At 37.1% G+C, this 17,386-nt stretch overlaps 1 protein-coding gene across 10 annotated transcripts in view; it reads left to right on the forward strand.

Moving 5' to 3' along the window:
• Positions 1 to 17,386, forward strand: part of LOC131426503 (uncharacterized) — a 163,457-nt gene that overhangs the window by 2,327 nt on the left and 143,744 nt on the right. For 5 of the 10 annotated variants that reach the window (XM_058589288.1, XM_058589289.1, XM_058589290.1 and 2 more), the window contains exon 2: positions 8,978 to 9,578. The gene's annotated coding sequence lies outside the window, so the exon portion shown is untranslated. The remainder of the gene's footprint in view (positions 1 to 8,977; positions 9,579 to 17,386) is intronic. The other 5 variants (XM_058589291.1, XM_058589294.1, XM_058589292.1 and 2 more) reach the window with 2 other exon arrangements.

Raw genomic sequence — 17,386 nt, forward strand, 5'->3', positions numbered from 1 at the left:
CGATCGGAATTTGTTATAATGATGAAGGAGACATCTTCCTAATCGAGGCTATTAACAGTTCGGCTGAAAAGTTCGTATCGTTTAATAGAAACACACATTTTTTTGCCAAAATTCGTTTTTATTATTCAACATAATTGCCATCAGAGGCGATACAGCGATTATAGCGATCCTCCAACTTTTCGATACCATTTTTGTAGTACGATTTGTCCTTTGCCTCAAAATAGGCCTCAGTTTCAGCGATTACCTCTTCATTGCTTCTACATTTTTTACCAGCGAGCATTCTCTTGAGGTCTGAGAACAGGAAAAAGTCACTGGGGGCCAAATCTGGAGAATACGGTGGATGAGGGAGCAATTCGAAGCCCAATTCGTTCAATTTCAGCATGGTTTTCATCGACTTGTGACACGGTGCATTGTCTTGATGAAACAAAATTTTTTTCTTCTTCAAATGAGGCCGTTTTTTTTGAAATTTCGTCCTTCAAACGCTCTAATAACGCTATATAATAGTCACTGTTGATGGTTTTTCCCTTTTCAAGGTAGTCGATGAAAATTATACCATGCGAATCCCAAAATACAGACGCCATAACCTTACCGACCGATTGTTGAGTCTTTCCACGCTTTGGGTTCGGTCCGTCGCGTGCAGTCCACTCAGCTGACTGTCGATTGGATTTCGGAGTGAAGTGATGGAGCCATGTTTCGTCCATTGTTATATATCGATGAAAAAAATCGGTTTCATTTCGATATAACAGCTCCAAACACTGCTCAGAATCATCAATTCGTTGTTGTTTTTGATCGATTGTGAGCTCACGCGGCACCCATTTTGCACAAAGCTTTCTCATATCCTAATATTCGTGAATAATATGTCCAACACGTTCCTTTGATATCTTTAGGGTGTCAGCTATCTCGATCAACTTCACTTTACGGTCATTGAAAATCATTTTGTGGATTTTTTTCACGTTTTCATCGGTAACAGCCTCTTTTGGACGTCCACTGCGTTCATCGTCTTCGGTGCTCATATGACCAGTACGAAATTTTGCAAACCACTTACGAATTGTTGCTTCGCCCGGTGCAGAATCTGGATAACACTCATCAAGCCATTTTTTGGTATCGGCGGCACTTTTTTTCATCAAAAAGCAGTGTTTCATCAACACACGAAATTCCTTTTTGCCTTTCTCTATAGAAAGGTATTAGAATTGCTGGAAAAACCGACTTTCGAACGGAGCCTCGGAGACCCATAGTGTTATATACCATTCGACTCAGTTCGTCGAGATCGGAAAATGTCTGTGTGTGTATGTGTGTGTGCACTTTTCGAAGATATTTGAACGCGCTCAATTTTCTCAGAGATGGCTGAACCGATTTCAACAAACTTGGGCTCGTTTGAAAGCTACTGTCGGGCCATTGATCAAGTTCGAAGATCAAATGGTTGTGACTTTTGGTTCCAGATATATGATGGTATAAGTGACGTAACCGACAAAACACATTGATTTTTACCGCTCTTATATATATAAGGGTGCCAAAATTTTGGGATCACCTCTATTCTCGTTAAGCTCTAGTGCTCAAAAGTTTAAGCACCTCGAAAAAAGCCTTCATGCAAAATTTGAGCTAAATCGGACATGCGTAAGGGGTGCTGCCCGGTGGTAAAGGTTTGACAATTTTCGATCTTGAAAAAGCACCATAGGGGGGAGTACATGAAATTTCCAAAATCGAAATTTTTTTTTGATGCCGAAACTCTTAAAACTGCATGAAACATCGAAATTTAGTGTCATTTCAAAAAAAATTTTTTCTTTGAAAAAATCAACTTTCTGGGACTTTTTCAACTTTTTCAAAAAAATTTTTTTTCGAGATGACACTAAATCTCGACGTTTCATGCAATTCTAAGCCTTTTGGCATAAAAATTTTTTTTTCGATTTCGAAAATTTCATGTACTCCCCCCTATGGTGATTTTTCAAGATATATGAAAATTCCACTAAGTGAACTAAGAAGGCTTTTTTTAGATTAGCATCACTGATTACAAATAGGCAACGCAAATGTCAAGCACTGGTTTGGAAAAATGATGCTGACTGTGTGACATAAACACTGAAGCATGCTTTTGTGAACTACTCGAATCAATCTGAATCAATTGGTGACAAAATTAGTATCCAAAATTATTTAGTAAAAGTATGAAACATATTTTCATGAGACTGTTATGAAAGAAGAGAAAGGCATTATCACACCACTAGGTGGATTAAGAAGGGTTTTTCCATTTTTTTCACAATAACAAAAGTAGCTTCACTCAAAATGGAATATCTCACAAACTAATAATCAGACAGCTGTCAAATTTATACACGTATCTTTTGAAGGTTGGTACTAACTGAAAATGGTATGGATTTAATTCTAGTGGCGCCCTCTCATAGAAACGATACGAACTTTTCAACCAATCTGTTAGAATAAGACTAAAATTAAAGCAGAATTAGTCTAAAGTGAGAATAGAATAAGTCTAGAATTAGATTGGAATTAGACTAAAACTAGACCAGAATTAGACTAGAATTAGATAATATTAGAATAAAATTAGAATAGAATTAGCCTTGACTTAGGGTAGAGAAAGATCGGAATTAGACTAGGATTAGACCATAATAACACCAGAATTGAACTAATGAATTAGACTAGAATTATTCTAGAATAAGACTAGAATTAGATTAGAATTAGTCTAGAATAAGATCAGGCTCGAGATAGACTAGAAATAGATAAGAATTATACTAGAACTAGCTAGGATTTAGACTAGAAATAAACTAAACTTTGACTTGAATTAAACTAGAATTAGATTAGATTTAGATTAAAATTAGACCAGAATTAGGCAATTAGACTAGAACTAGACTAAAATTAGACTAGATTGTGATTAGAAATAGACAACAATTAGAATTTGACTACAGTTAGACTAGAGTTAAACCAGAATTAGAATAGAATAAGATTAGAATTAGACTAGATTTAGACAAGGATTTGAATAGAATTAGACTAGAATTTGAAAACAATTAGACTAAAATTAGACTAGAATTAGACTAGACAAAGACAAGAGTTTGACAAGAATTATACTAGAACTAGACTACAATTAGACTAGACTTTGATTAGAAATAGACTAGAATTGAACTGAAATTAGACTAAAATTAGACTAGAGTCAGATAAGATTTTGTTTATAATGAAACTAGAATTAGACTACAATTTGATTATTAGACAAGATTTTGACTAAAATTGAATTAGACTAGACTGGATAAGACTAGATTAGACTAGATAAAAATTTGAGTAGACTAGCATAAACTAGTCTAAATTAGACTGGACTTAACTAGACTAGAATGAACTAGAGTGGACTAGACAAGAGTAAACTAGAATAGACTGGGCTAGACAAAACTATACAAGATTTTGACTAGACTAAGATAAAGTAGACTAAACTAGTCTAGATTAGACTAGACTGGACTAGATCATACTAGACTAGACTTGACTATATTAGACAAGGCTACTAGATTAGACTACTAGACTAGACTTTGACTAGACTAGATAAGCCTAGATTAGACTACGCTAGACTAAACTACACTAGACTAGACTAGACTAAACTGTACAGGATGAGACTAGACTACAGAAAAATATCCGCTTCCTCAAGAAAGGGCCAAGCCTTGATAATAAAGACTCTCCCAGAAAGTATGGACGCACTTTGATTTCGCTGTAAATAATTCACAAGTGTTAGATATTCAAATTTTATTCGATATACTGATAATATTAGACTACAACAACAGAATATTATTCTCAACATTTGCTACTTAGCCATTGTAGACTAGCTGGCGCACCTTCTTGCGTACGTTCCTCATTAAATTCCGTACAGACTTCTTGGCGACAAGTTTTGACACTTTTTTCCAATCTTTTTCGAACTGTTAAATGGTTTCGGCTGCCGAGACATGCCTCCTAAGATGTGGCTTCGTTAATGCCCGAAATTCCTCAATTGGTCGAAGTTGTGGGTAATTTGGTGAATTCATGTCTTTTGGGACGAAAGTGACATTTTTGGTAGTACACCATTCTACCATTGATTTCGAGTAGTGGCAAGAAACAAGATCTGACCAGAAGACAACAGGATCCTTGTGGCTTCGAATCATGGGTAGAAGTCGTTTTTGTAAACATTCCTTGATGTATATTTCGCTGTTCATTGAAGCAGTGGTGATGAAGGGTTTCGAAATCTTACCGCAGCTACAAATTGCTTGCCAGACCATAGCTTTCCTACCAAATTTTTCGACCGACTTCAAACGATGTCTCGGAATGGTTTAACACTTGCCCATCTCGAACCGTATAATATTGTGGTCCCGGCAAGGATTTGTAATCGAGTTTCAAGTAGGTTTCGTCGTTCATGATTATGCAGTTCAAATTTCCAGCAAGAATCGTTTTGTACGCCTTTCGAACCCTCGGCCTGATCGATGCTTCTTGTTTCGGACTACGTTTTGGTTGTTTCTGGTTCTTATAGGTTCGAAGATTCAAACGTTCTTTACCACGGAGAACAGTTGACTTTGAAGTGCCCACTTTTTTGACCACATCCCGAACTGAAACCTCCTTCTTTTGCTCGAACGCCTTCAGTATACGTTTATCCAACTGAGGGTTAGCAGGACCTTTTTTTCGACCCGTTTTCGATTTATCCTCAAAGGTGTTATCCTCACCGAACTTCCTGATTGCATTTCGCACGGCTTTTTCACTCACTCCTTCCATTTTTGCTATCTTTCTCAGTGCCAGTCCGCGTTCTGTTCACCATTTGTACACAATTTTTCGAAGTTGTTCTGCTGAAAGTCTACGCATTTCGAAACAAACTAATGAAAACGAATAAACAGCTGCACAAGTGGTTAGAGAAGAGTGTAAACAACAGGACGCAGCAATAAAAAAATTAACAGATTCTGAACCATTGCGATATGGCAGCGGTTTTTGGTTGCGTCCATACTTTCTGGGACAGTCTTTAGCACACATACCTCTATAATAGAATCAACATCGGTGACGAAATTATTAGCGAGATCCATAATAAAAATACAGTGCCTTATTTTTAGACCTTAAAAATGTTTTTAACACATTAGACCATAGTACACTTTTGGACAAGCTCGATTGCTATGGTAGCAGGGACATCGCTAATTCAATTCTCCGTAGTTACTTTACAATTTGTATCCTTCGAAAGTGACAGCAGCAACCTTGCTTCAATAAACATTAGGGTTCCACAAGGAAGGAATATTAGACCACTATTATTTCTTTTATATATTAATGACATAGGTAATATACAGCTTATTTGTTTATTTGTTTATTTGATTTGATTTGAGATGAAAAAATCGTTGAACCGCATGCAGATTATTCGAAAAGGTTCGTGCTGTCCATACACTCTGTTCCTCGGATCTAGGAACAGAATGCTCCGCTGGCGAAGTGTATATGAGTTGCATAAGTAAAGTGGGGCTATCAATGTCCCCCAGCAGTAGTTTAGCAGCGAAAGTAGCTTGAGCGGTTATACGTCGTAACTCCAAAGGCTCGATATTCAAGAGGCGGCACCAATCTTCGTATGGCGGTAAATAAATAAGGTCTCGCCACGGTAGCAAACGCAGAGCGTACCGAACAAATCTTCTTTGAATAGCCTCAATCCTAGCGATCCAGTGAGGAACCATACTACAGCGTTTGACTTTAATATTGAACGTACAAGTGAACAATATAATGATCTTAGACATAACGGGTCCCGAAACTCTTTGGCAACCTTAATGATAAAACCAAGTTGACGGTTAGCTTTGGCTAAAATATTGTCATATTGGAGTCTGAAGGTAATTTTACGATCCAATGTGACACCAAGGTCCTTAATGCTTTCTACTCGCGTCAGTGACCGTTCCGTAATCGTACAGAATAGGATCCGATTTCCGATGAAATGATGTGACACAGCATTTCTCGATACTCAAGCACAAGAAATTTTTGAGCACCGATCAGCGAATTTTTGTATCATTTGTTGTAGTTCAAAACAGTCCTCGAGATTCTTGATGACTTTCAGAATTTTTGCATCATCTCCATAAAACAATATGCATTCCGGTGGTAACGAAACGTTATGCATTCCGGTGGGGAAACGTCGTTTATGAAGATCAAAAACAGTAATGGACCAAAATTGCTTCCTTGCGGAATTCCAGACTGATTTGAGAATATATCTGAAGTTTAAGATCCAATTTTTACTCGAACTGAACGGTTTGTCAAGTACGATTGCGGTGTTTTGTGAACAGTTTCATTTGTTTCTCAGCGTTCTAAGTTGAATTTTTATTTCGCTTTTATACATTCACAGCTCAGCTACTTGGTATAAGTGAGGGGGCGAGCCGCTAGTTCTTATCTGAAAACAAAACATCAAAACGCTACAAAACAGATGCTTAAAAATCATTCTCAATAAGCCCTTACTGTTTCCGAAATGTGATGTAAAATTTTCAAGCTGTAATGTAACATTAATGAAAACATGAGTTATATGAGAAAGGCATTATAGCACCACTAGGTGGATTAAAGCAGGTTTTTGTATTTCATATAACTGGCTCAAACAATTTTTTGTGAAAGTGTCTCTTTCAATGCCCTTCATCAATACAGGTCTTCAGATTACACCAGGCCGTGTGCCATCGAACGGAATAGGTGGAAGTCAGAAGGGGCGACATCTGGGGAATAGGGCGGGTGAGGCAAGACTTCCCATTTCAGCGTTTCCAGGTACTTTTTGCCAACTTTTGCGACGTGAGGCCGAGCATTGTCGTGTTGAAGGATGACTTTATCATGTCGCTCTTGATATTGTGGCCATTTTTTTTTAGCGAGAAGTTTTGAAATGGCTTGCTGACTCGTTCCCAACGATTCGGCAAGCTCTTATTGGGTTTGGCACGAATCTTCATCAAGCAATGCTTCAAGTTGTTCATCTTTGAAGGTTTTTTTTTCTCTTCCACCACCATGCTTGTCTTCGACATCGAAATCATCATTTTTTAAACGTTGAAACCCTTCCAGACACGTCCTTTAATTCAGAGTAGCATCACCGAAAGTTTCTGAGAGCATTCGATGTGCTTCAGCTGCATTTTTTTTCGAACTGCAACAGAAAAGTAAAACTTCCCGCAAATGGCGAGAGTTGTGCACATAAACAGACATTTTCGAGCGTAAGAAATACGAAAACTAGAACAACTGTCACTGAAATGGCGATGACAATTCGTTAGGCACTGTACACACTTACTTTAAAGGCATTATCATCTATGTATTTTGACCAACCTCAACCGGTACAGCCACCTATCGGGAACCGGCGGAAACAAAGTTGTACACCTGATATTATGATTAAAACCTTCGAAGTACCGCCCTGACCCAGGTGGTTAACGGCCCTCCCTTAAAAATTATGCCCGAATTGCTGTTTTCCAATCGTGCTGGGACATTTTATAAATGGCAGTTGGATGATGCTAGAAACTCAAAGAAGGTGGAATTTCCCATTCACTCATATGTCCCAAAAGTGTGACCAAGCGTTGTCGTGATGAAAAATGACCGTCCGATTTTATGGGGTTCGATTCAAACATCATCCTTTTTGAGTCGTTTGAAACAGTCTAGCAAATGAAACTCGCATGCCATGCCATAATTTCCTTGTTAATCAATAATTATCAAATTAACATTTGAAATAGTGGAAAAAACACTTCGAAAATATCCAATTTATGCGCACTCACAAAGTAACAAGTAGGGAAGTAATTGCCGTATTCCGCTCCGCTGAGCTCCAGCTAATGCCAGTATCAACGTGCGAACACAAAGCCATCAACTGCCCAGCCTAAACCCTTGAAGGCTCAACGAACCGAACGCCCGATGTACAGCTGCGATGTTCTACACGCTACCCGGATTCCAATACAATTCCAATAAATTGAGGCAGATCATATTTTTCAGCCGTCCACTTACTCAGACAGTCGGTCGGTCGGTCGGTCGTTCGGTTGTTAGCAGTATCGTTCTATTTTCTTTCCTTTCTCTTCGGAAATTCGACTAGCTTTGGTTGGCCCAGTTTTTTTTTTCTTCTTCTTTTTTGTGACAGTTATAACAACGGGATGTTGTAGAAATACTATCACTAGCACCAACCCATAGTCTCAACTCAACCGAACGGCCGATGCAGTGACAGTCAGTGACTTTTGTCTTGGTTGCTCTCCCCAAACGGCTTCAATGCTTCCAGCAGGACCGAACCGAGAATAACAATGTTTCTAACAGAATCAACATATTTATCCTATCATCATCGTCATCATCATCATCATCATCATCACCACCGCCCATGATCCGTGTCGCAAATCAACAAATGAGTGTTTGTGTGCACGAGGGTATGAACAGCATCCTTCGTCATCGCCGACGGATAAAAGAGAATACGTGAAGCGATTTACATGTCGCACAAAGGTTATATAATTGTTTCTAGCGGTGTGCACCACCTGCTGTCAGTCCCGGGCGTCTGTCATCTTTGGCAGCGTTCGGTTGCAACGCCTTCTTTGATGAACACCGCATCGTGGAAGTCATGAAGCCATTGTTGACTGTGTCGAAGACGGGAAACGGGCTCTCTTCGGTAGACAAACTGCAACAATGAAGCAGCAAAAAAAAAAACGTCGAACGGCGGCGTCAAGGACGCTCTTGACGAAGTGTTTTGTCAGTGCTTCAATGGATGAATAGGTTTCGAAAGGCAAGAATAAGCGGTGGGATTCGGGGAGAAGAAGCAAAATAAAAAAAAAGGATAACGACCGGGTTTTAGCCTGCCAAGTTGGTGGCCCCGAGAGGGGGAAATAATAGAAACGACAAGGGTGTGAGACAGTGAGGAGGGAGCTTCTCGTGACAGGAAAGGGTCTTTGATGACAGACTGCTTAGCATACCATTTGCGTTTTTGTGGTGGGGGGGTGCTGAAGGTGATGATAATGAATTAGTGAGATTCCGAGAAATTAAAAGATTTCAATCTGAAGTGTGATTTTTTTTTGTCTCTCTCTCGATTTTCTTCCGAAAGGTTGTGTGAGCATGCCAACAAACGGGAAAGTGTGTTAGCGTCGTTTGGATGAAGATAACGACGAATTGAAGCAAAAAAAAAAATTTCTGTTAAAGTGTAGCTCTGCCAAACACCGCAAGACGCAAGGCGAGGAAAGATACACGAGCAAGAAGAAAAAAAAAACGTCTACCGAGAACACACGAAAACAACCAGTGTGTGTAAGTTTTTATTTAGCAAGAGACGCTGAGCAAGAGGGAACGAAAATGTGTCAAGACCTAACGCGTTTTGCTGAACCGTCGGGAAAAGTGGCATGAAAAGTGAAGAAAAATGTTTGGATTATATAACTAAAATAGAATCCATCAGCGTTGTCATTTGCGCGTAGACTGTCTTTCTCGCGGCGGCAAAATCGGTTTGGTTTTCAATATTTTTTCTTCATCTTCATTTTCGTCATATCGGTGTTGGTGTTCGCGTAAGTGGCAATCGTAGCAAGCCGAGCAAGCAAGCAACCGGTTGCTTGGTTACTACTACCAAACAGCGCGTCAGCTGGCAGCACGGCCTGCTGAGAATGTTCGGAGATTAAGCTGTATTTTCACATTTCCGTCGCCTCGTCAACATTCCGAAGGTGAGTGTAAACTTGAAAACCGAATAAAACGTAATCAAATTGTCACACTTCAGACGCACAAGTCAGTCGTTCGGTCGGTTGATGATCAATTAGGAAGAAACGTGGAGCCGCACGGTCGTTCGTTGAAACTGTTCCAGTGGAGACGCACGGTGAGGGAAGTGCGATGGGAGGTCGAAAAAAAAGGTTCCTTTCTTTGATCGGAATTCTACTGAGAAATATGGAACCTCGTTTGTTCATTGATTTCCGGCTAAATTCAATTTTACATTTCCATCAATTTTGTTTCTGTCGGTTGAAATTCTGGGAAGCACTTTTCCGTTGGCCCCCACTCATCAGTCGGATCAGTCGCTTCCGCAAAAAAAAAAAACAAAATATTCGACCCGAAAACCCACCCGACCCGGCCCGGTCCGGTCCGTGAGTGGGTGTGGCGTTTTGAGATAATGATAAGGTTGTAAATTATATGGCTGCAATATCGCATCGAATTACTGGCTCATACTACGGTGACTGCATTCTGATAGCAATCATTACCGAATGAATTGAGTGGGTCATTAAGGGCTGGTGTCGTTTGCCGTTAATGCGATTACCGCGGGTAGGAATGTTGATGTTGTATGTTTACCGATGGGTACCGGAAATGGCTTCGGATCGCACCAGTAGCTAGGAGGTGGTTTGTGAATTGAAGCATTTTTTTTACTGTAATGGAAAGGTTGGAGTTTTCCTAGACGAATTTTTGAAACGAATTGAATACTTGAATAACATTTAACTTAACACTAGCTGTGAAGGAAAACTTCGTTCCAACAAGAACATATATCATGATTCATCTAATTTCCAGTTATCGTGATTTCATCCTTATTTCAAATGTTTTTGGATGGTAGAATCGACCAAAATGTTGACATTTCTCTCAAAATTCGTTGCATCCTAGAATTTCATTCCAGCTCAAGTTTTCCCTTCTTCCTTTCTTACTTAAATACACTTGACCAGACTACGCTAGACTACAACTGAACTAGACTAGACTAGACCAGATTAGACTAAATTAGACTAGATCAGACTAGAATTATACTAGAAATAGACTTAAAACTAGATTAAAATTATACTAGAATTGAACTAGAATTAGATTAGAATTTAACTAGAATTAGACTAGATTTGAGTTAGAATTAGGCTAGTATTAGACTAAAATTAGACTCAACCCGATCAGATGCACATAAAAAAATCATAACACAAGTATATCAACAGTTGATATGTATAACAATTTGTGTTATTTTGAGATATCTAACAAATGAAAACAGTTGAAAATTAAAACTTATGATAACAATATAATAACAAAATCAGTTATGATGTTTTATTTTCATTCGCAAGACTCATGATAAAGTTCATTAATTGGGAAAATGAATTCTTCCGTTGCTTCATATCGAAATATAATGATCAGAATTTCAAAAACCTAAAAGAAGAAACCAGATCACTAAAAAAATTAATCATTTTCAGTGATATAGTTTTTGTGTGTTAAATTTGCTATCTAAATTATTACAATATCAATTTATTAGTTATATCAAATTCAATAATAATTGTGATACATAGTTTACAAAATCTGTTACGATTTTGTTCCCGCTAGAGTCTTTTCTGTTATGATTTTTGTTATTTTAACAGTTTACCAGCCAAAAATATTTCAAAATTTGTTGCAAAATATTTCTGAAATAAATTATTGCAGTTGTTATAAATCTGTTAAAACCTTCTGATCGGGAATTAGACTAAAACTAAACAAAAATTTTACTAAAATTAGACTAAAATAAGACTAAAATATTTCTAAAAATTTGTCTAAAATAAGTCTAAAATTAGACTAAAATTAAACTGAAATTGGGCTAAATTAGATTGAAATTAGGTTAGAATTATATAATAGAATGAGACTAGAATTTGACTAGAATCAGACTAGAATTGGACAAAAATTTGAACAGAATTTGACTGACTTTAAACTAGAATTTGATTATAATTTGATTCGAATTAGACTACAATTAGACTAGAATTAGATTAAAATAAACTCAAATTTGACTAAAATTAGACTAAAATTAGACTAAAATTGTACTAAAATTAAACTAAAATTATTGAATTGAAATTAAACTGAAATTAGGCTAGAATTAGACCAGATTTGTACTAGAATCTGACCAGAATCAGACGAAAATTAGACTATAATTAAACAATAATTAGACGAGTATTAGACCAGAATTAGACTAGAAATAGACTAGAATTAAACTAGAAGTAGACTAAAACTAGATTAAAATTATGCTAAAATTTAACTAGAATCAGATTAGAATTTGACTAGAATTAGATTAGTTTTGAATTAGAATTGGGTTAGTATTAGACTAAAATTAGAATAAAATTAGAATAAAATAAGAATAAAATTAGAATAAAATTAGAATAAATTAGAATAAAATTAGACTAAAATTAGACTAAAATTAGACTAAAATTAGACTAAAATTAGACTAAAATTAGACTAAAATTAGACTAAAATTAGACTAAAATTAAACTAAAATTAGACTGAAATTAGACTAAAATTAGACTAAAATTAGACTAAAATTAGACTATAAATAGACTAAAAATAGACAAGATTAGACTAAAATTAGACTAAAATTAACCTGATATTGGCTAAATTAGACTGAAATTAGGCTAGAATTAGACTATAATTGGACTAGAGTTATACCTGATATATACTGGAGTCTTTTCATGCGATTTTACGTACCGCATAAAAAACCGCTTAACTCTGAAACTTCACATAAAAAAACCGCAGAACTCTGAAACTTCGCATAAAAAAACCGTATAACTGAAAATTCGCATAAAAAAGTCGCAAAAAAAACCGCATAAAAAAGACCTCAGTGTATACTAGAATGAGACTAGATTTAGACTAGAATCAGACTAGAATTGCACTTGAATTGAACAAAAATTTGAACAGAATTTGACTGAAATCAGACTAAAATTTGAATATAATTTGATTAGAATTAGACTACAATTAGACTAGAATTGGACCAGATTTAGGCTAAAATTAAATTAAAGTAGACTAGACTGAACTAGATAACTTTCTGGCTACACAAGATATTAAATAGACTAGACTAGATTAAAATGGCCCAGAAAGCACTAGACTATTAAACGAGAATTGAACTAGAATTAGACAAGAATCCGATCAAAATTTGACCTAAAATAGACTAAAAATAATCAAGAATAAGAATTGAATTAAACTAGAATTTGGCTAGACTTTGACTACAATTAGATTGGAATTAGGCTAGAATTAGACTAGAATCGAGCTAGACTTTGACTAGAAATAATCTAGGATTAAACTGGAATTAGACTAAAATAAGAATAGAATTAGACTAAAATTAGAGCAGAATTAGTCTAGAGTGAGAAAAGAATAAGTCTAGAATTAGAATTAGACTGAAATTAGACCACAATTAGGCTAGAATTATACTAAAATAAGGCTTGACATAGACTCGAAATACAGGGTCCGGCACTCGAAGTGTAACCAATTAAAAAGGCCATAAATTCAGTTTGGAAAATTACTTTTACTTAATACAAAGTACAAAATGTGTAAAAATAATACAAAATTCAGAATCAATTCACTTTTGCTCGATATGACCACCTTTTGCCTTGACTTGATGACTTGAGAGAACGAAGGAGTTGCTTCGTTTTGCCGAAAGCGGTCAATTTCCGAACATTGTATTTTCTGACGAGAAAATTTTTCCAATTGAGCAATTCGTAAACTCTCAAAACGATAGGGTTTACTTGACCGACCGTTCATACGAGAATTTAAGTCATCGATTGGGCACCAGGAGGCAGCACCCGCAACAGATAATGGTTTGGGCCGCTGTAACCGCAGATGGGCGCTCTCCAATCGTTTTCATCGAGCCTGGCGTCAAGGTAAATGCGACATATTATCGGGAAAGTATTCTGGAGGTTGCTTTGAAGCCGTGGGCAGACAAACATTTCGGTGGCAGACCATGAACGTTTCAGCAGGACTCGGCACCGTCTCACAAAGCTCGAGTGAACCAAGAATGGCTGAAAAACAACGTTCCGAACTTCATCACGTCCACACAATGGCTCTCGAATTCACCAGATGCGAATCCAATGGATTATTCTCTTTGGGCCATTTTGGAGAGCAAAGTCCGAACTAAAAGATACACCAGTCTCGAGGCGCTGAAAAAAGTTATTGTCCGCGAGTGGGCCAAAATACCTGCAAGTCACATTCGGCCAAACGAAGTAACTCCTTCGCTCTCTCAAGTCATCAAGTCAAGGCAAAAGGTGGTCATATCGAGCAAAAGTGAATTGATTCTGAATTTTGCATTATTTTTACAGATTTTGTACTTTGAATTAAGTAAAAGTAATTTTCCAAACTGAATTTATGGCCTTTTTAATTGGTTACACTTCGAGTGCCGGACCCTGTAGACTTGACTTTGACTAGAAATAGACAAATTAGACTAGAATTAGACTAGAGTCGAACAAGACTTTAACTAAAAATAGACTAGAATTAAACTGGAATTAGACCAGAATTAGACTAGAATTAGACAATTTTAGACAAAAATTAGGATAGAACTAGCCTTGAAATAGGTAGAGTAAATTAGACTAGAATTAAACCGTTATAATATCAGAACTTAACTAGAATTAGACTAGATTAAGACTAGAATTAGATTAGAATTAGTCTAGAATCAGAATAGAATAAGACTAGAATTAGACTGGCATTAGACTAAAATTAGGCTTGAAATAGACTAGAATTGGAATAGAAATAGACAAGAATTATACTGGAACTAGACTAGACTTTGACTAGAAATAGACTAGACTTTGACTCGAGTTAAACTACAATTAGACTAGATTTAGATTAAAATTAGACTAGAATTTAGCAAAAATTAGACTAGAACTAGACTATAATTAGACTAGACTTTGACTAGTAATATATATTACAATTAGAATCTAGAATTTGACTAAACTTAGACTAGAGTTAGACCAGAACTAGAATAGAATTAGTTTAAATTGAATTACAGCTAGACAAGAATTATACTAGAATTAGACCAAAATTAGACTTGAAATTGAGACTAGAATTAGACCAGACTTTGATTGAAATATACTAGAATTAAACTGGAATTAGACTAAAATTAGACCAGAATTAGACAAACATTAGACTAAAATTGGGATAGAATTAGCTTTGAATTAGGGTAGAGTAAGATCAGAATTAGACTAGAAATAGACCAGAATTAGACTAGAAATAGACTAGAGTCAGATAAGAATTTGTTCATAATGAAACTAGAATTAGACTACAATTAGATTATTGGACAAGATTTTGACTAGACTGGAATAGACTAGACTAGACTATCCTAGACTAGATGAGACTGACGAGACTAGACTAAATTAGACCAGATAAAAATTTGACAAGACTAGCATAAACTAGTCTAGATTAGACTGGACTGGACTAGACTAGAATGAACTAGAGTATACTAGACAAGATTAAACTAGAATAGACTGGGCTAGACAAAACTATACAAGACTTTGACTAGACTAGGATAAAGTAGACTAAACTAGTCTAGATTAGACTAGACTGGACTACACTAGACTAGACTAGACTAGATCATACTAGACTAGACTTGACTGTATTAGACAAGGTTACTAGACTAGACTTTGACTAGACTAGACCAGCCCAGTCTAGATTTTGACTAGACAAGACCTTGACTAGACTAGATAAGCCTAGATTAGACTACGCTAGACTAAACTACACTAGACTAGACTAAACTGTACAGGATGAGACTAGACTACAGAAAAATAACCGCTTCCTCGAGAAAGGGCCAAGCCTTGATAATAAAGACTGTCCCAGAAACTATGGACGCACATTGATTTCTTTGTAGATAATTCACAAGTGTTAGATATTCAAATTTTATTCGATATACTGATAATATTAGACTACAACAACAGAATATTATTCTTAACATTTGCTACTTAGCCATTGAAGACGAGCTGGCGCAGCAATTTGGTGGATTCATGTCATTTGGAACGAAAGTGACATTTTTGGTAGTATACCATTCTACCATTGATTTCGAGTAGTGGCAAGAAGCAAGATCTTGCCAGAAGACAACAGGATCCTTGTGGCTTCGAATCATGGGTAGAAGTCGTTTTTGTAAACATTCCTTGATGTATATTTCGCTGTTCATTGAAGCAGTGGTGATGAAGGGTTTCGAAATCTTACCGCAGCTACAAATTGCTTGCCAGACCATAGCTTTCCTACCAAATTTTTCGACCGACTTCAATCGATGTTTCGGACTGGTTTAACACTTGCCCTTGTCGCACCGTATAATATTGTGGTCCCGGCAAGGATTTGTAATCGAGTTTCACGTAAGTTTCGTCGTTCATGATTATGCAGTTCAAATTTCCAGCAAGAATCGTATTGTACAGCTTTCGAACCCTCGGCCTGATCGATGCTTCTTGTTTCGGACTACGTTTTGGTTGTTTCTGCTTCTTATAGGTTCGAAGATTCAAACGTTCTTTAGCACGAAGAACATTTGACTTCGAAGTGCCCACTTTTTTGACCACATCCCGAACTGAAATCACCTTCTTTTGCTCGGACGCCTTCAGTATACGTTTATCCAACTGAGGGTTAGCAGGGCTGTTTTTCGACCCGTTTTCGGTTTACCTTCAAAGGTGTTATCCTCACCGAACTTCCTGATTGCATTTCGCACGGCTTTTTCACTTACTCCTTCCTTCCATTTTTGCTATCTTTCTCAGTGACAGTCCGCGTTTTGTGCACCATTTGTACACAATTTTTCGACGTTGTTCTGCTGAAAGTCCACGCATTTCGAAACAAAGTAATGAAAACGAATAAACAACTGCACAAGTGGTTAGAGAAGAGTGTAAACAAAATGACGCAGCCGTAAAAATTGACAGGTTCTGAACCATTGCGAAATGGCAGCGGTTTTTGGTTGCGTCCATACTAGAGGTGTGCAAAACAGCTCATTTTGGTGAACAGCTCCGAACCGATCAGCTCACCAAAGTGAATCGATTCGATGTATCAGCTCATCAGCTCTTTTAGTTTAAACTTAAGGTTCATTTTGTGCGCCGTTTTTCTTATGCACCGGTTTTCTTTCATATGCATGATCGAAATTGAATCATTGATTTGCAATGATGCAATGAATGCAATGCGAATTAACTTATCTTTAATTGATGTCGACTAAATTGAATCTCTTAAAGAGCCGAAGATCCGATCAGCTCGTAGCGTGTTCCCTTCGTCATAATGCAGTGAACTGGGTAGCAAATGAGTGAGCTGGTGAGCTGCGGTTCTTTTGAAAAGAGTTGTGAGCTGTCAGCTCACTTCAATGATTCGATTCACTGGAACAGCTCAGGAGCGAATTGCCCATCTCTAGTCCATACTTTCTGGGACAGTTTTTATTGTGGCGTCAATTTGTTGACGTGCTGATTATATTCATAGAATGCTAATGACAGTCGACCACATCCTTCAAGGACATCGTTACCAAATCCCAGGAAGCAGAGAGTCAAAGAAAATCTCGTCTCCAGACAATTCAAATGCAATTTCTCACAAAATTGAATTGCTAAGTGATAGAGTGACAACAGGAATATATTTCACTAAATCGAAATTTTTCGTTTCCCACTTTGGTGAAACGAATTCTGTTTGGCCATTCATCATTCCATGCCCTCAAAACTCGATGAGATTTGATAGAGAGAGCAACTGCCGAAATTCGATCAATATTTATCGAAAACACTGCGAAGCAACCATTTCTCGTTCCTCTTGTATTTCAATGCAGACAATTGATTTCACCGGAGCAGGAAACGGATTC

The sequence above is a fragment of the Malaya genurostris genome, chromosome 1 (genome assembly GCF_030247185.1).
Source record: "Malaya genurostris strain Urasoe2022 chromosome 1, Malgen_1.1, whole genome shotgun sequence".
Classification (NCBI taxonomy): domain Eukaryota; kingdom Metazoa; phylum Arthropoda; class Insecta; order Diptera; family Culicidae; genus Malaya; species Malaya genurostris.